Source organism: Puntigrus tetrazona, chromosome 18, assembly GCF_018831695.1.
Source record: "Puntigrus tetrazona isolate hp1 chromosome 18, ASM1883169v1, whole genome shotgun sequence".
In the NCBI taxonomy this organism is placed as follows: domain Eukaryota; kingdom Metazoa; phylum Chordata; class Actinopteri; order Cypriniformes; family Cyprinidae; genus Puntigrus; species Puntigrus tetrazona.
This window is the reverse complement of record NC_056716.1, coordinates 22,182,574-22,202,514: the sequence shown is the minus strand read 5'-3', so window position 1 is coordinate 22,202,514 and position 19,941 is coordinate 22,182,574. Positions and strand designations below refer to the sequence as shown.

Below are 19,941 nucleotides of genomic sequence, written 5' to 3'. Positions count from 1 at the left end.
CTGATTGAGTATGCGATACGTTACAGCTCAGCACTTCATTGGACAAAAGTGCTTTCGTGAGCAAATTCTTTTTTAATGCTATCTGCAGGGAAAATCCTGAACAGATGAAAAACAATGCAATGATGTAAACAATGCACAGCGAGATTGAAGCAATTTGTAATTATAATGTTTAAGTCTGAGTCGCAAAAACATTGGATGATTAATTTGTACAAGCTACCGTGCAGAGTTTTTAGTACATTGTGCTATTAATAACCCAGACAGCCTGACAGTACATAACGCCATTCAGGTCAGTGGCTGGTAAAGTTATGAAATATATAATATATTTTAGCACAGACAGATAGCTCATCGGCTGTGAACAGAATGTTTTTCATTCACAGCATTTTATTATTATGAATACATTAGTTTGTTACTTTTTAATGTTTACTGAACCAACTGAGACGAATCTGTAACATTTAAAGGAAAAAGTGTATATGAATATCGACCTTAAACATTTAGAGAAAACTCTCTGTAAACAGGTTTAGTGAGAACGCTATTAAAGACCGGCTAACTTTGAATAAAATTCTTTTAGTGTTACTGGAAGAACGTTCATGACTCTGAGAGAACGTTAACCAGATTTCTGAGGATATTCACTTGTAGCTTTGTAGTTAATAAATATTCCCCTGAGGAACGCTCGAAAAACTATTCCAATACCGAGATAACGGATCTTTAATTTCATTTAAGCGTCAAACATTCGAATGCAAGCCAAAACCGCACACGGCAGGCATAAAACCGTTTCATTTCTGCTCGGGATATTTAGTGAAAGCGGAGAACGTGACCCTGTTAAACTTCATCCATAAAGAGAGCAGCAGTCACGCCTGTAGGAGTCAGTAAACCTCTTCCAGCCGCTGCGCCGCATTTCCGCTTCCACTGGACTCGAGAGTCCCTGCGAAAAGAGCTGCGAGGGGCTCAGGAGCGCGAGAGGATTCGATGTATGTCAGAAACACGTTTATGTTTCCTGTAAGTGACTCTGAAAGCCCGTGGCAGCGCTCGGTTGGAATGCAGAGTTGAAGCGAACGCGGAGGAAAGAGTTTCGCCAACTCCAAACTTTGTTATGGTCTGACAGACGCTTCCAGGATCAGACGCCGGACAGGTAAGAGCACGTTAATGTAAAGTAAACCGACAAAGCCTCATCATAAAGCGGCTCTTTAGGATTATTTACTTGTTGGAAAAGTTCTACTGATGTATTTTCTGTCCTAGATGTGAATAACCTTAAAAAAACAAAAAAAAACATTGAGTGTCTTTGTAAAATAGTGTTACAGTGCAACAGCCTGTTTGCTGAAATATTAAATGCAGTAACGGTGTAAACATTATTTCAACATAAAAGTATATTAGAATGATACAGTAAGAGCTTGTTTATTGGTTAACTGTTACCACACCATATATACACTTCATATTTAATTTTACTTTTTTTTGTATTGATAAGTAAGGATGAATGGACATGAGACTGTATTATACGTGAAATATTATAATGTGTTCTGTATTATTAAGAATGTTTATTTAGATAATGAAAGTATCTATCTATCTATCTATCTATCTATCATGCTTTATGAATCATCTTATTTTCATTTTTTTGGTGATTTTAGCATTGAATATACCAGGCATAGTAAAATGTGTTAAAATCATTTGGATGTGAACTACTAATCTGTTGAGGCTTTTGATCTTCAAGGAGTTATTAATGAAAGTTATGTTGCCAAAAAACCTGTAAATTATACGATATAGCATGCCGTGCGATGTAAGAGGTTTAAAGAGAGTTGTAAGAGTTTCAGATCTTAGCTGGACACGAGTGAGGAATGTATAAGCGGTATTTCAGGAATCAGAGCTTAAACTCGGAGCTCTTTGAAAGACAACAGCTGAGAAGAGATCAATATGCTCTAAAGTGGCCGGTGGAGACGATATCTACTTCAGAGTCGCACGTTTTCAGCTGTTACGTGCATAGGCAAACCGAGATTTATAAAGCTCACGAGGAAGAAGGAATGATTGATTCTGGCACGTTTATCAAGGGTTTCTCATTTGGGGTAGTTTCCTTTCAAACACTCTTTGCTCTGCACTTAATGGCCCCTATTTCAGGGAATGCTGTGGTTATCTGATGCCCCTTTCAGAGCCGTTCGTCCGCAGCAGGGCTTTTTTGTCCTTGCGTAAACAGTCCATGCGGTCTCAGAAATGGCTGATGTGTTTACAGTCTAGAAGATCAGCATGTATCCCTCTGACCCTGACCCTCACATTCCTATTCTGCATCCTGCCGGAGCAGGAGGTCCTCATGGCCGCTGCTCTCCAGGGCCTTCTGCTGGGGGAACACATGTGGCAATATCCTTTGCGCTGCTGGGAGGGCACGTGGCATCAGTTTTTTTTTTTTTGTGGCCGATGAATCCCCTCCCCAACAGCTTCATCGTCCTCTCTTTTTTTTTTTAAAGAGCCTGTGATTAAACTCACCACACCGAGTTTTAGGTCTAATCAAAGCCTTCTGCTGTATCTCATTGTTTTTCAGCTTTATTGGAGTTCCCGTTGGAAGATTATATCAACATTTTAATAGGCACCAAAGCTTTTCATTGCACATACTTTGAATGAGTAGCTCCGAACGAAAGATCTAAAACGCTGTTCATTATGCACTGATCAAAAAAAAAAGAGTAAACCGCCTGTTGAAAAGTAACTTGATGCTTCGAATGCAGATTGTATCTACATTTAAGTTAGTAGGTGCTGACAAGTGACAGTTAAACCGCATTTGCCATTTGAATCGTTCATCTAGAAATTCATGCAAAACACTGATTCATCCAGTAATAAAGCTAGTGATGTCTTTGAGTGAGTCATTGAATTGTTTACTCGAGAGATTTGTTCATAAACACAGATTCATCCAGTAATGAAGCAAGTGAAGTCTTTGAGTGAGTCATTGAATCGATTACTCAAGATTTGTTAAAAAATTGATTCATGGAGTAATTCGTTGAATTGATCATGGGTTGATTCATTGAATCAAATTATTCTAAATGTAATTAACTATTATAATTAGATATTTATAAGCACGCCGCAGCATTTAGCATTTTGTCAGAACCTCTCGTGAATCACCTAATATTTTATTTAGCTGTGTATTCAGAATTGTGGGAGAATCACTATTTTAAACAAAAATAGCGACGCTCATTTTCTCCAGAACTGTGCAGAGTCTTTCTACTTCGAAATTTAATTTTATATTTATTGTTACTTTGTTACTTCATAACTAGCAAAATTGTAGTTTTGATTGACATTTTGGAATAAACGAATCATACACTAGTGTTTTTGTAGTAGTAGTGTACTTTACATCATCTTTAGCTCCAACTCGTCATGCTTAATTGATCTGTTTTTCCAGCCTGATGTTCACAAATGTTCCCATTATCTCCAGCCGACTAAACATCTACACGCTCTCACACCCACACCGAGTCCACAGTTGTTAAATCAACAGTTTTGTTCTCCCTTTGACCTCATTGGCTCATTCGTCCAGTGCCAGGCTGTTCAGTGCAGGGTGGGATCACTGGTCACCGTCGGGAACAAGAGCCGCTCTGTGCCTCTGTGGGTATGGGACAGCATCGGCCTGATAGTTCAAGCTGTGACTTAGCAGAAACAGAAGAAAGCTCAGCTTAACACTTCACTTACAGCTGCGTGACATAAGCACGGATAATGACATCTCCAGCAGTCAGCCTGCATGGCGTTTGGGCTCTGTGACATCACCGCTGTAGATGTCATAGCGTGACGTGATGTGGAGCAGACAGTACAAAAACAACTAAATAGTAACCGAAGTCTCATAAATTGACCTTTTTTTATTCTTTATATTCAGGGAAAAGGATGTCTAATGCACTTAACCAGAGCTGAGAGGTCAGATAAAAGGTCATGATATTTGTGAGGGACTTCCTGTGACATTTTGGCTTTGTTCGATTCCAGTAAACTCCAGTTTGATGTTTGGATGCTGCTTGGCTAATTATGCCATATTATACATAAAAATGCACAAACAGTAGTTAGATTTTTATAAAAACGCTTTTGTTGCGAAATACTGCTATTTGATATGAATGCTTAATTTGTTTTATTTATGCTGAGAAAGCGAACATGTTAAGCGAAATATGACTTGTTTTTAACATTGATAATAAAAAGAAATGTTTCTTGAGCACCGTGTTAAGATATTAGAATAATTTCTGAAGGATCATGTGACACTGAAGTGTTTTCAAAGTGCAATATTTGATTATGTCACTGTTATTACAGTATTTGTAATCAAACAAATTTAGCCTTTTTTTTTCTTTTCTTTTTTGACCCCATTAGTGTATATTTCAGATTATTTATTCTTGCCTATAAACCATCTAAACCTATTTTTTTTTTTTTTTAGCAATGCATTCAGTCATTACCTTATCTTTTCTTCTGGACTAGAATGAAGCTAACGTTTTACTCTTTCGACAAACTGCGCTCAATATTTAAGAAATTTTCAGTTTACAAATCCATCCACGTAAAAGGCCACAAATCAAGTTTATTATCCCTTGATATATGCTTATACCCTTATCTTTTATATTTGTCTTTTTTGCTGTGGATATCTCGGTAACATAGCTCAGTTATGGTGATAACTATATGGCAAGTACATTCTTGTCTATATTTTGAAGCTGTGACTCAACCACATGCTGTTGTTTACAGTCTTTCTATTTTGGAGAGCGGACTGTGGTGGTTACACGGGGAAAAAAAAGAGAGCAGTCTTTCTGTTTTAAATATTACGCTTTGCGGCCCGACCTGAATTCCTGAAGATGTGATGTTGATAAGGTTGGAGCTTTTTCATGAATGTGTTTGTGCGTGTGTTGCAGGGTAGATAACTCGCTGATGCCTAGTGGTTTATGGCATGTAGTTTACTGAGTCCAGCAACCCGTTTCAAGTATGTTGCTTTCTGTGTGTGCCTGTTCCAATTAAACCCTCTAACACAAGTTGCCCACATGTTTAGCGTTCCCGGTGGAGGAGGCCTTCCAGTCAGTTTTTCATAGGCGATTGAAAGCGATTGTCCTTAGTGTAGGTTTATGTCTGTTTTGACTTTTCTCAACATTGCCGCGGTTGATGTGTTAATGTGTTCCCGACACACCTATATGTATTCAGGTTGGTTTCCAAAGTATTGCTGAGCCTTTTTAAGAGTGTTTTGAGTGTGCTGTAACTTGTTTTAAGCAGTTTTTGGGCTGTTCTAGTTGCTAAGCTTCTGTGTAGTTTCTAGGTGGTTGTTAAGTGATCAAAGTTTGACCCGAGTCTGGCCTAAGTCTTAAAATAGCACACCACTCAACAAGCAGCGTGATTTGCGCTTTCTTTGTTTAGATGCCTAATCTAGCTGTAGAAATAGTAAAAGTTGTATTTCCAAGCAGAACTAATAAGTACTATTTCTGCATGCTTCACAAAAGATGTTGTTTTCTTTGTAATATAGGCCTAACTTGAACTTGTCCATCTGTTTTTTTAACTAGGTATGCTCAATTCAAAATTATAAGCTTATAATTATAAGAAATAAAAGACTACTGTTCACATATTTGGGGTTCGTAAGATGTTTAATGCTGTTGTATTCCTCCAAAGTTTTAGTCTTGCGGAATTTATGAGGAATATATCGTTCAAAAGGACTCAAAAGGTTTATTTCAAATAGAATCTTTTTGTAACGTTATAAGTGTCTTTACTGTCACTACTAACGGAACAAAAAAACAACAACTTTAAACTGTAGTTTCCTATGATGTAGTAAGTAATGTAAAATAATGTAATGTATTATTTATTATGAAGTAGTAAAATGTAATTCACTTAATGCATTTGTTGCAGATGCTATCTTTTGGTCAGTTTCTGCTTTTAAGATTGATTTTAACATACTTTTTGTGAATAAATGGAGAAAATCTGTTATACAATAGGGAGATTAGATGTTCGTGCTTAACTGCAAGAAACTTTTAAAGCATGCACGGTACTTCATGGATTTGACTGGATGCGTAAAGTTTTGTGTTTCAGAAAAGTTATGATAATTATATTCCAGTAGGCTCCTGGTACATCTAACACGTAGAGAACATTGACTTACATTGCTATAATCCAAAGCATGTGGGTTCTTCTGATCAGGCTGAAGTGTGACTTTTAATGTCTTTTAGTTGGCGTTTCTGCCACTGCATCATCAGTGCAACAGCACGTTCTGGTAGGTCATGTTTTATTGTGTTGAAAATTAGATCATTGTTAGGGAGAATGACCAGTGAGATCTTTCAGCCAAAGGTTCCAGTGCTGCCTTCCCTCTGTTTCCACTCCCAGTGTGGAGGCCAAAGCAGCGTGACAGTTTGTTCAGAGTGTGTTTGAGGACACATATGATGGTGTCATAGACAATACGAGAGTTTGACTAACCGAAGCCAGATGCCTTCGTCTTTTAGCCTTGGATGTGTCACACTGCAAATTGAGGGAAACCACACGCACCATTGCAACAGACAGTTTATTGCAAGGTTTTGAAGGAAGGGTTATTATGAGTCATTCATTTTAGGGGATTTCTAGTGTCAGTTGGATCTCCAGCCATAAAAAAAAACATTTTTAGAGTCTGAGATGTTCACTTTATTCATATTTTTAATGTTGTTTGCTTAATTTCCATTTTGTACCATTGTCCATTTACCATTTCTTTTTTTTGAGTGCAGTCACTCTTTTGGAAGTCTGCAACGATTGCTTTTTACCCTAGGGTCCTAATCAAACTGTTGAGTTTATATTGCAATGAAGACTTCACATATTACCATACATTTATACTTTACATATCCAGATTTTAAGTGGAATTTATCTCATTAAAAAAATTATTTATTGTAGAAATGCATGATAAAAATCCAATATTGCATTGGATACCCAACAAAATATCACGGTATTACGTAACTAAAATAGTAAAATGGTATAGCATTTACCTAATATTGACATAACATGAATAGAATTAGTCAAAATGTTATCAGCGCATCTCTTCTTTAGGTGTTCTTTAGTAGTTTGTTCTGTAGTTTTCTTTTGTAGCAATATAGACTTTACATATTATCATACATTTATGCTTCACTGGTTTTACGCTGAATTTAGCCAAGTAAAAAACAACTTTATTATAGAAATGCACCATAGCAAACCAGTATCATGAGATTACGCAAGTACAATATAACATTCAATATTGGCATAACACGAAAAGAATGTCAATATATTATCAGCGAATTTTTTTCCGTAGTTGCTCTTTAATAGTTTTATTGTCTTCAGTTTCTCCTAGTTCAAGAGTTATTACGCTGATTTGCTGTTCACATAACAAAACTTTTCCTAAAATATGAATTGAACGTAAAAAAACGGACTTCTGTACCTAGAAAAGCATGCAGAGTGGGATGGAGAATGTTGCCCTGGAGAGCCATCATCACTACCTGAATGAAACCCAGCAAACTGCACACAAAGGGACCTTATTGGCAAGGCACAACCATCCCTTGCGTCCCTCTCTGCCAGCACTCGGCTCAAAAGCACTTTTGTGAGCTCTTACATAGTTCAGGCCTTTTTGGAATTACTACCTCACTGTGGCGATTAAAGACGCGGGCAACTATTACTTGGCCCGGTCCTCTTCACTGTACTGTTATCACTGGGAATTCGATTCTTTATTCTTAACGGGGAGGAAGCGAGTAGTTTGGAAAAGTAAAGTAATGCGCGGTGTGTGTGCTGACGTGTCCAAACCCGTCTCTGACAACCTCCTCGCTTCAGGTAACCTGAATAGTATGCCACTTATCAGATAGGCAGCTTCTTATAGCTGTTTCGAGTATGCATAACAAATGTGTTTTCCCTGCTTTGCCTCAGCTATACCTCTTAAAAAACATTACACCCGTTTTTGGACCCTTTCCTGGTGTTCCAGAAGGCCTGCGAGATCTTTAAAGAGCAAGTGAAGGCGATTTGTTTGGCAGCTACACGGCCACGTCTGTAGACCTGATATAAACCATATTTGACGTCGCTTTAATGCAGTCATTAGCGTATCAGAAAGCAGCAGAAAGCTTTCTGATTGCCTCGTGTCCCTGCAGAGCTGGTAGTCCTGGACCATTTATTTCTCAATCACACTAATTCATTCCTGAGGTTTCTCCTGTATCACATTACTGGACATACGGTATTGGCAGATTGAATGCTTGCCATCCCTCACCCTGTTAGTTTCCCAAGAGATTGCCTTGTCATTTAGTCATTTAAGCACTTTTTTTTATTTATTAATGTCATTCTGCGTTACAGGAATACATCAGAAAAAGGCTGAGATCGTTTTTTTTCTTGTCCTCAGGTGAACTTTTTCAGGTCGTGTGGAATTAGATGATATATGAACCACTTCTGTCGAAGCGAGTTGTAATGTCAATACCATATTCTTCATCCTTTGTCGCTTTGTGGTAAATGGCACTTGGTACATGTCTGGAACACTTGAATTCTGACTTTCCCCATTCCTCTTTTTAAGTGTGTTTCTTTTGGCATACCCTTTTGCGTATGCGTGTAATTCGTTGGATTGAACAATAAAAGAATGGCTTACCATATAATTATTTAACATGCATTTTTATGCCCTGCAAAAATGTTATACCTTGTGGTATTTAATCAGAGATCTCCATGAAAATAGCCTTGATGCTGGCATGGCATTAAAAAAGCGAATCAATGAATTAATGAATGCCCTGCAAACTTTGTAAGTTTGGAAAAATTTACTCTATGCTATAATAATATTATTATTAACATATTTTGATATATTTATGTATTACTATATTGAATAATTTTCTAAAAACTTTCACATATAAAATAATAACAGAATAATAAAATACAATACACGCACAACACACTCATAATTCTTTTTTTTTTTTTTTTTGAAAGTGTTATATTGGGGAAAATGTTGGTAGGCCAAGCAGGAATGTAAACTAAAAAACATTATAAATAAATAATAATAAAAAAATTCATAAGAAATTGTTTATTAGTTAAAGACATTGGGCTTTATTTGACATTACTGTAGTGTTTTGTGTCTTGTGGTTGTGAGCCATGCAGAATGAAAGCCTGGAATTTCCACCAATGCCTCCCAGCAGAACAGCTTTTAAAATACGTGGTTGGTGATATCAGCTGTTATGTCAGGTTGCACCACAGAGTCTGATTAGTACAAGAGTCATAGTTTTTCTTGGAAGACCTCAAAAAGGTTGCCTTCATAAGAGTTTGCGTCGGTCCTGTCTGATTGACTGTGGTGAACTGCTGGCTTGGTGAACCACCATGCTACATTAGGTTTACAATCACACTGTAACATCATCTGTTTGGTTGAGCAAAAATGGGCTTTTCAGTCAATCTGCAGCAACTGATGAATTTCAGGTGATAGACACAAACTTTCTTGATGCATTTACAATAATAAAAAGTTTAGTTTAGTTTTTTGTAAAAGCTATTTGTTATTTTTAGCCTATACAGGATTGGTGTGTTAATTGTAGCAGATGGTAGATTAATTTCCTTTTAATGGTTCATACATGCATATATATGTAAGTGTATATGTATATACATGTGCATATTAAAAGGAAGTTAATACACACACACGCACACATAATATAATTGTGTGTGTGCGCGCGTGTTTTGGACATATTACCTTTGAAATACAATGATAATTGTAGGTTATTCATCCAGTTGCAATGACTTAGTTTTCTAGATTTTCATTTGGTTTCTTTAAGATTTAGCGAACTATTAGAAATCTCTTGTCAGTGACGCTTTTTGAAAGGCAGTAATTATGTATAATGTGAAGACTAAATTTAGATTAATATTCGTAACAGGGTCAGTCTAATGTGTTCTATAATTCGAGCCTGGTTTTCATGTCAGTCATTAGCCCTTGTTTCAGTAATCCCTTTTTTTAATGGCTAATAGCTAGATATCAGGAAAGCGGATTTGCAGATTTTGCACAATGCAGTAAAAAAAAAAAATGAGAATAACAGAATATGCAGCAGAAAGATGATCAAGTGATCAAACAGACTAATATATTAATGTAGTATGTTCAAACCTGTTGTGGAGTGCCACTACCATGTTTTTTTTTTTTTTTTTTTTGTGTGTGTGGCAGTATCTCAGATTTTGGGGAAGATGTCTGCTCTAGTCCTGTGTTTTGGAATGCTCTTCATAATTGCTATGTAGCTTCGGTTGTTTCTGGAGAGATTGTTTTCTATTCAGAGGTGTGGCAGCCTACAGAGATGTTCTATGCAATTTCGCCTTTGACAGTCATCGTCATTTCAAGGAGTAGCAGATTTCCACTCAGTATAAAGAAGCTAGATTTACTCGCAGATAAGGTCAAATAAAACTAGATTTTGCATATTTTAAATGAAATGTGTGTGGTGCTCGCCGAAAACACAAGTACACACGTTATAGTACAGCAAAAACTAAAAAATTTTTAAATATGAGTATGTCTTAAATTTTATGTATTCCCATTTCTAATTACTGTAACAATACCCCCACCAAAATACAAACTAATAAAAAAACTGCAAGTTTTCATATAGTGTATAAAAGCTTTTTATTTCAGATGATAAAAGTTCTGATCTGTGGATCTTTGGTATTCATCAAAGTACTAAAAAAGTGATTTAAAAAGTACTCAACTGTTTTAAACATCGCTCATAACAATAATAATCAGCGTATTACAACAAATCATGTGACACCGAAGACTGGAGTAATGATGCTCAAATTTTAGTTTTGATCTCACGAATAAATTGCATTTTAAAATCTATTCAGATAGAAAGCAGTTGTTTTAAATCGTAAAAACTAATTCACAATACTACTGCTTTTGCTTTGTTGTGAGAAAAGCCAATTCTTTAACCAACACGAAAAATCTTACTGTTCAGAAACGTTTGTCCGGCAGCAGGAGACGACTTTTTAAACGAGTTAAACGAATACGTTTGTGAAATTGAATTCATTTTCAGTTCGATTTGGTAACTTTTGTGATTTCAGCAGTACATTAGGCTTACAAAATATTAACGACACACTTTAGCTTTAAGCTAAACCATATTAGTGGCACTGCTTCATAATTGAAATCCCTGGTAGCGCTGTTAGCTTGCTAGTTATATAGCAGCCTTTTATATGTTTATAATACCCACTTTTCTCTTTGTTGTTCCGTTGATTGACTTCATTTTAAATGCCTAATTGGCAGATCTGATAGGCCACAAGACATTTAAAGCATAAAATAGCCAGTTTAAGTGTGCTCGTGGTGTGCTACTTTGTAAGTTCAGACATTTTCCATGTGGTTCAGGTTTAGCTGCTGTTGCGTTAGTATTGGTTGAAATGATATCACTTAGCTCGCACATTTATCAGTAGGTCATAAAACCATTACGAATATTGAACTCGCCTATGTTGATATTAATAAAAACAAATCTGTTCAGTGATCTTAATAAACCAATTCTGGGATAACCTTTGCTTCATTTACTTAATGGCTTGAATAAATGTTAATGTATTTGTCGATCAGGAGACTTCCATCGAGAAGCTCTTTGAGAAGAGCCTGGCTTTCAGTCTTTCCGCCGTGAAACATTTGTGATCTTGATGGACTGAAGCCTTGTTTTTACAGCGGTGATTTAACCAGCTCCAGATGCAATTCCATAAATCTTATCACCTCTTTTCTAAGCCTTTTAAAACTTATTCAGAAGCTCTTATGCAAAGCCAAGAGTCCCCCTCACTTTCTGCATGGATTTATTAACTGCGGTGGGGTCTGCGATCTGCTCGGTTTGCCAGCGTGAGAGGAAAACAGCTGGGCTGGTGTGAACTTTGCTGTAGATCTGTGAAAAGATGAGGATTATTTGCATTCATTAGATATTTTAACGTTTGTAGAATATGCTTTGTTTATAGCTGAAGAATATATGGCACTTAGCTCATTTTAACGTCAGTGTATCCTGCAAACTAAGAATAAAAATGCCTGCTGAATCTGCCATGACAAAAAATAGATTTTTTAGACTTTTTAAATCACATCATATTTTGTTAAATAATCCAAGGTTTAGAAAGGCTTTTTGAAAATTACTTATTTTATAGCAGATTCTTATTCAGAGATGGAGTGAATCATCCCTGGCATATTTTTTTTATTATATTAAACTGATTCTTTTATGCCATTGCTTAATATGATCATTTATTTATTTATTTTTTCATTATTTGAAAGTGTAATCTTTAGGATTCAGAATTTTGTCGAGCAACACCAGATTTGTTCTGATTGTAAGTATATTCCTTTTTTTTTTTGGCTTTTTGTACAATACAACTTTAAAATGATCTAAAGCTTCAGGTTGAGTGCCTGACCGCTTTTGAAAGCGGTCATATTTCTGCGCACCTGAGGTTACAGCCATCTGGTCACACCGCCATCCATCGCTACTACTGACCTCCCATGAATGATGTCCTCATAGTGATGACCATCTTTAGCCACTCCATCCCTCATTTCTCAGCATGGTGAATAGCCTGTCTGACTGATTGATATGGCGAATCCTTAGAGAAATCGCACTCACATAAAATGACACGACAGAGCTGTATATCACCGTTCAAAGTTGAATACTGCTGTTGAAAACCAGTTTTGATGTGAGGATATTACAGCATGGTCGGCGATTAATCTCTCTTTATGTATTATTCTGTCTTTTCTGTATTACACTTGGAGTGTTTAAAGCATTTAAAAAATAATTGAAATAGATGTGTGTGATTTTTTTTTTGCAGCATTTGTTTAATTACAATACAGAATGTGACCCTGGACCACAAAACCAGTCTTAAATCTCTGGGATATTTTTGTAGCAATAGCCAAAAATACATTGTATGGGTTAAAAGTATTGATTTTTCTCTTATGTCAAAAATCATTAGGATATTAAGTAGAGATCATGTTGCATGAAGAGAGTCTGTGAATTTCCTATTGTAATTATATTGAAACTGAAATTTTCATTAATATTATGCATTGCTAAGAACATCATTTGGGCAAATTTAATGGTGATTTTTCTCAGTTTCCAGATATTCAAATAGTTGTATCTCAGCCAAACACTGTCCTATCCCAATGTACCTTACATTAATGGATTTTTTTTTTTTTTGTTTTTAATCAGCTTTCAGATGATGTACAAATCTCAATTTTGAAAAACTGACACTTAATGACCGTTTTTGTGGTCCAGGATCACGTATAGGCAAGCATTTCATTTACTGACTCATTAAGTCTGCTGTAAAGGTCTTCCAGTTGTTACATGATATAGGCGGGTGGAGAACTGAATGATCTCTTACGGATGATACATGGACATTTAACTGCCTCTCATCCCATGATGCTTTCCTGCTTCATATGGGGAAATTGAATGTGTACTGGCTGGATTTGGCAGGATGTGTTGTGATGCATTGGCTGTGTTTGGATAAGACTTTCAATGAGGGGGAATTGAATGCGCTCCACACCCATTGTCCGGCGCTCAGCAGCAGACCAATGAACAGAGAGTGTCAAGGAGAGGGCATGCAATCGCGCTGGTGACTGAATGGAAGCCAAGCAAACTCAACACTGATGGTTGGTCTTCTGAGGGTATAGGAGATCAATGTTGGGAGTAGATGGAAATGTTTACCACTATCTAGGAATGCGGTACTGAGATTTACCAAACGTGCTGATGTTTGACCTCGGCATCTCTGATTTGGACACAAGATTGTGTTCCGGTTAAAGGTGCTTCCTGCATGCATTGTTCTATTAATTGCTTTCGGTCGAGGTTAACAGGCAGATACTCGCTTACAAAAAAAGTTTATTAGTCCGACTATTTATATCACTCGCTCTCTTTATCAGCCAGCTCGTTTCATATGAAAGGTTCAAATTAATTTAAAAGGATGATTTTAAAGGGTCATATCAGTCACATTATCCATTAAATAATAGGAGTTTAAGTTATTCTAAACACTGTATTTTATTTTTTTTTATTTTTTAAGACCTGTTACTAAATTGAACTCTGAAAACTTGGAATTATTATTATTTTTTAAAAATTCAGTTTACATACTGCTTGTGCCTTTTGTTTTGCTTAAGTAATATGAACATGTGATAATGAATATTCCGTAATTATGTAATTTTATTACATAATAAAATTGTAGTTGTTATTTATTATAAATAATTATTGTTGTTATAAGGTTTTTTCCTTGAGGAATTAAACATTTATTTAAATAGGTGTGTTTGTGATTCTGTTTAATTTTATCATTATATTATTATATGTAACCATATTTCAGTGATGTTTTTTTATTTATTTGCCATTTTTAATATATATTTTATATACAAACATAAAACAGTTTGGGATCAGTTCGATTTTTAATGTTTGATTTAAAAATACAAGTGAAATATTATTGCAATTTGAAATTGTGATTTTTCTATTTACTTAGTTTTATTATTATTATAAACTTGGGCGATTTCATTTCTTCTTCTTGCATTTATAGGTACAATGATTTAAAAAAATAATGATATGACCCCTTTAAGTTACTTTTAAGGCCTTTTAGTTTTAGGAGGTAACACAAGAACTGATAATGCCAGAATTGAAAAGAAATTTCCGATGTAGTCGGTAGTTGTATTTAAACATCTGCGTGCGTGTGTGTGTGTGTGTGTGTGTGTGTGTGTGTGTGTGTCATGTCTGCAGAGACACTTCCAAAATTCTCCCTCCGGCACAGGAACAGAGCATGCTGTTGTGTGACACAGCGTTTTCTAAACAGGATCAATGCAAACAAGGTTAAGCAGAAAAAATGACTCTTGCTGTTTTTAAAACCGCACGCTGCGCAGACCTCTATTCCAAGCCACAACAACTACAAAAAACAACCAAATCACATTAATGATACGGGGTTCGCTGGAAAATTCCAGATTTAAACGTAGGAATGGTTCTATTAAAAATGCCACGTATGGCACTGTACTTTTTTCCTGGAGATAGAGAATAAGAAAGACAGGGGACACGAGGCAATGCTTTGCGGCTGAGCCGTAAATGAAGTATTTAAGCATGTGCTGTGGGCATGGGAACGTGTATCAAGATTCAAGAAAAGAGGGGAAAAAAGGAAATAAAAATGGTCCACCACAGAGTCACAGAGCAGCTGCTGAGGGAAGACTCGTGATCGTCAGTCATTCAGTATGATCGCATGGAATGCAACCCGGCTCTGCTTTTGGTCCTGTCAAGTTTAGCAGCACTAAAGACGGACGCCTACAGGATATTGATCACATACCATGCAGATTGCTTTCAGCCAAAAAATGAATGTCCTATTGCTGTCTTCATCTGTCAGCTTGAGCTTTACAAAATGATGCCAAAGGTGTTGTGAGAACGTAGTGTAACTGGAGTTCACCCTCCCCAAATTATTTATTACATTTTTATATAAATGTGTGTGTGTGTGTGTGTGTGTATATATGTATATATAATGTATGTGTGTATATATGTGTTTATATTTCTTTCGTTTTATATAGTTAAACACATACCTACATTGTGTTTGACAGCACCTATTTTAACTTATGCACTTTACTCAACTTAGTTATCATTCAATGTTACTTTTATTATTTTACTTTATTCTTTTTGTTAAACGAATTAATATAACGCCATAGTTCACTGATTTGTCCCATCACTTGTAATAAGAGTCCATCTTCATTACATTGGTTTTCATAGTCTATGACTGAGAAAGGTTTCAGGGACCATAAAACACATGTGGAACATTGAAAACCGTTTTGTTGGGAGCCATGTGGTATTTTGTCATGCATAAAGTTTGCAGGGCATTAAAATTGTAATATTGTTGGTATGGTGTCCCAAAATAGAAGCTGCTATTTGATTTTTAACAGCATGGCCCCTGGTCAAGAAAATGATTTATGTTTTTAATGCTCTAATTTTTATGGCTCAAGGAATACGTTGCTGCCAATAACAACCTGCACATTTGAACGGTTTCCCCTTCATGCTTTCAAAAGAACGACCAGAGGACTAAAAAATGAGTAACATTATTCTTCTGTCTTTTTTCAAGAGTTTTTGTTCCGTATCCACTCCAGCCTTCATTACTTTCCCTGTCAAACCTGATGAGAGCACACCATGCTCTTTTAAAGCAATGGTCAGAAATGACCTTGATATTTTTGCAATAATTTTTTTTTTTTTTACACGTGACCTACTTATTAAGGCTGGTTTCATTAAACATTTCCTTTGTAAACCAATAAAAAAATGGGCCAGCATGCCCTGTTGAACAATGTCATAAGGGACTTATTAAAGTAATTTTGTCATAATTAGGTCTCACTCTCACTATAGACATAATTCTTCATTCATGGGGGTTTCTGTGAATGGGATGGTGAGATTGGCTGTCTGGGTAGTGTTTCTTTCAGTCAGGTAATCTCACTGGGTCAGTTTCCATTGTGGAAGAGAATAGCTTTCCTCTACAGGGAAAGTATAACCTGTATAGCATAAAAAATTGCGCAGGATGATATTAAAGGGTAGGGTGGTAATTAACATCTTATGTAAGCAGGGGTGTTTGAAAGCATGCTGTAGAAGCCTCAAAGTGTCAGCAAAGCACTAGAGGCTAAATTAGACATTAGCTTATAAATTACAATAATGCATTGAGGTCAAGCTCAAAGTGAATGTTAATTTGGTGTAATTCAAGTTTACAAATGCCCTTGATGCAAAGGTAGGAAAAGTGGCAAGGCTATAAATGGATTTCAAGTGATTGTTTACCCAAAAATAGGAATTTTCTGCAACTTTCTTTTAGGGGACACAAAAGATGCTACGAAGAATGTAGTTGGTTGGTAAATTTGTTGGCTGTTGTTCATGGAGCGGTCGAGGGCATGGAATGTTAAGAATAAAAAAAAGATGGAAAATGACCATAAAAGCATCATACATTTCTAGATAACCGATTGAAATTTAAGTCATTGCACTCTTAACATCTTGATACCCTCCCATGTTGTAACACCTGATTGGCGAACAAATCATTTTTTCGAGTTTGATGATTCATTTTAATGAAACTGAATTACTGGAACTAGTTCACATAACCAGTCCAAATAATTTGTTTACAAAGGTTATAAGTGAATGAGGACATTTTGGTCAAATCTATTGGATGGTTTAAAGAAAACGTGAAATACTATGTAGCGTGCTGGTTTTGTGTCCTTTTTCTTTTTTCTTTAAGTTTTAAACCATCATTCCCCATTTGTAGTCATTGCATGAGAAATAACTGCATTCTCCAAAACATCCTATTTTTGTTCCAGTCCAAGAAAGAAAGTCGTTAATGTTTGAAACGACAACAACAGTGTTGGCAAGTTGACTGAATTTTCATATTTTGGGTGAGCTGTCCTCTAGAAGTTAAATTGGAATGTAGAACTCTTATTTATACACACACATACACAATGTATTCTCTCTGGACTGAATGCTGATTTTAAAAAGTCCTAAATTTGTGCCGTGTGTATCTGCTGAGAATATAGATGCCCTGTTTGGTATGCTGGACTGGCAGCTTACTGAAGATCCTGATTGCCCACTGTGACGGTGGTCCCTGAGGCAGGTAACTGAAGTGTTCACTGCCTGGAGCTGAGACGCATAGTAACATCTGGCTCTGAACAGCCACGCGAATGGGCATTGCCAGGACAGCGAGTACACCCAGGTGTTTGTACTAGGAGGGAAAGCTAATGAAAGCAGTCTCGGAACAATTTCAAGTTGATAATTCTTTCTCTCCAGCTGAAAGTAGATGACAACTTTTTGCAGTTTGCAATCTGACACACCATTTGCTCCGGTCTATTAATGTGTTTGTTGTTTCTCCAGATGCTTTAAATTTGGGAAAGGGCCATGTTTGATTTATTCGGGAATGTTGAATTAAATTACAAAAGGGAAGAAACAAGTTTTGGGTACTTTGAGTGCAGCTTCAAGTGGTTTGCATTTAGCAAAATTTCCAAGTCTGCTCTATCCAGATCTGGCCGTGCACAAGTCTTTTCTCTTGCCCGAACAGGTTGGATCCTCAATTTAAGAGTCGTATCGTGAGGAATCGCATTTGCTTGGTATTTTCAGATAAAAGAGCTTGATGAACGCATTAACACGCAAACATCCATCAGTGGCGCCTGAGTGATCATAACTTGGCCCCTTCATAGCGAGATGTTGTTTCAGTATCTGAAGTGTATTTTTAACAAGGTATCTTATTATTTCTGTCTATTTTTCTTTAAAGAGTATTTTTTTTCTGTCAGTATCAGAGAAGAATGAGACAGAGCTTTCCTGCCGGAGTCTCTTGAGGGCATGAATTATTCAGCACACAATGCCAAACAACAACTGAAGTTTCTTCTGTGACTTAACTAGTGAGAAAATGGAGTGGAGGAAGTTATCGGCTTAGGATGTTTTGTTTTGTTTTAAATGGCAAAATATCTGTGATGTTTGCAGTCAACCTTTCAGCCACTTTATTTGCGGCGTGTAATGGAACAGAGCTAAGCACTTCCCGAGGCGGGGGATCTCCATACTCTCTGAATTACATTTGCCAATTTTGCGCGTTCTCATGTCTCAGAATTAAACTTTTTGAAAAGAAGCATGGACAGCCCTTGAGGGACCATATGCATTCAAAAAATATTTAGCTCTCACCTTTGCGTGTGCTCGAAATGACTATCGCAAAACCATATTGGTAACCTTTCATTATTTGGCCTTCATTGTAGTTTACTTTTGTCAGACTCTTTTATACATATATTAACGCTACTCATAATTTCATTCAGCAAGGACATGTTGAATTCGTGGCGGCGAAATTATTTTAACGTGACAAAAGATTTCACATTTTTATGACGGTGATAAATAGAGACAAATGAGCATCTCATTTTAGATTCTTTTATTAGGTTTATGCAGGTGCTTCATGGATTGGGGAACAAATAACTAGGTCAGTCATACTCTAGTGCCTTTTATTAGCAAACAGCACAGACTGTAGTGGAGACTTTCTGAACAGACAACATTTGATGGTTATTTGTCTAGTTTATATTACGAATTATGATGCTTGCTTACTTGCTAATGAAGAGTTAAAGTGGATGTATATAAGGATATGGCGACTTACATTGAACCGTGGACACCGGACAAGAAGCGACTCCGTCTTGATGTGTGTTTAGTTTAAAGATTCCAGATACTTTTCATCCAAAGCAATTTAGTATCCTGATTGCAGTTAGCGTCTCCCTGGAGAAGGCGGTCGAGGACACGGTGTTGATTGTGATGGCAGTAATAGAGTCTGCAACGTTTCTGTTAGCAGTCCATATTAACCAAAAAGCCATCATGTTTTCTTTTTGCTTTAACCTGATGTTTGCTTTCACCGGTCAGCCTGTATTGCCAGCCCCGCAAAAGATCACATTCAGAAATTGGACTTAACCTTTTGGCTTCTTTACATATTCTCTTCATAATGGTCCCTTTCAGCAATCCTCTCCAGTCTGGTCTTATGTTTTCATTGCAATTTTCAGTGAGGGTCAAAGTTGATCTCATGTCTTTTAGCAAGAAAGGTTTCTACACGATCAGGGTTGCCAGAGTCTCTTGTGTATAAACACAGAGGCAGTGTGCTTTTAGTTGAGGTGAACATGAAGACTGCATTAATGGTTTGCTTGGTAGTATGTCCCAAATTCACCTGTCCACCTTGATTGCATTACTTTATCTAGCTGTGTGTAGATGGATGGGTGGATCAAAATTCTTATGTTCAAAAGTGCTGTCAAAAAAAATCACTTTTGATCAGTTTAATACATCCATGCTGAATAAAAGTCGAATTTCTTTCAAAAGGGAAAAAATGTAAGCATATTCAAAGATGCATTATAAATCATACCCTGCACTAATTTGCATCACCATCATTTTTTTCCCCAGTAATTCTTGTAAACCTATTCTGTAAGTTGTGTTCTTCAAGTAGTTATGTAAGAGTTTCCAGTTTTGTAATATCTGACCATTGATCTTTTAATAGGTAGATTCTCCTGGTACCACTTATGAGTTATAGCCCTTTTCCAATTTTTTACCCAATAATGTGTTAAACAGATATCAGCACTTATTTCTTTTGGAATATCCCATGAGAAGGGAAAAA

General features: G+C 36.5%; 1 protein-coding gene across 2 annotated transcripts in view; it reads left to right on the top strand.

Moving 5' to 3' along the window:
• Positions 1-876: 876 nt before the first annotated feature.
• tspan9a (tetraspanin 9a) overlaps positions 877-19,941 on the top strand; it is a 160,848-nt gene continuing 141,783 nt past the window's right edge. Inside the window, exon 1 of one of the 2 annotated variants that reach the window (XM_043264625.1) lies at positions 877-1,129. The gene's annotated coding sequence lies outside the window, so the exon portion shown is untranslated. The remainder of the gene's footprint in view (positions 1,130-19,941) is intronic. The other variant, XM_043264622.1, reaches the window with a different exon arrangement.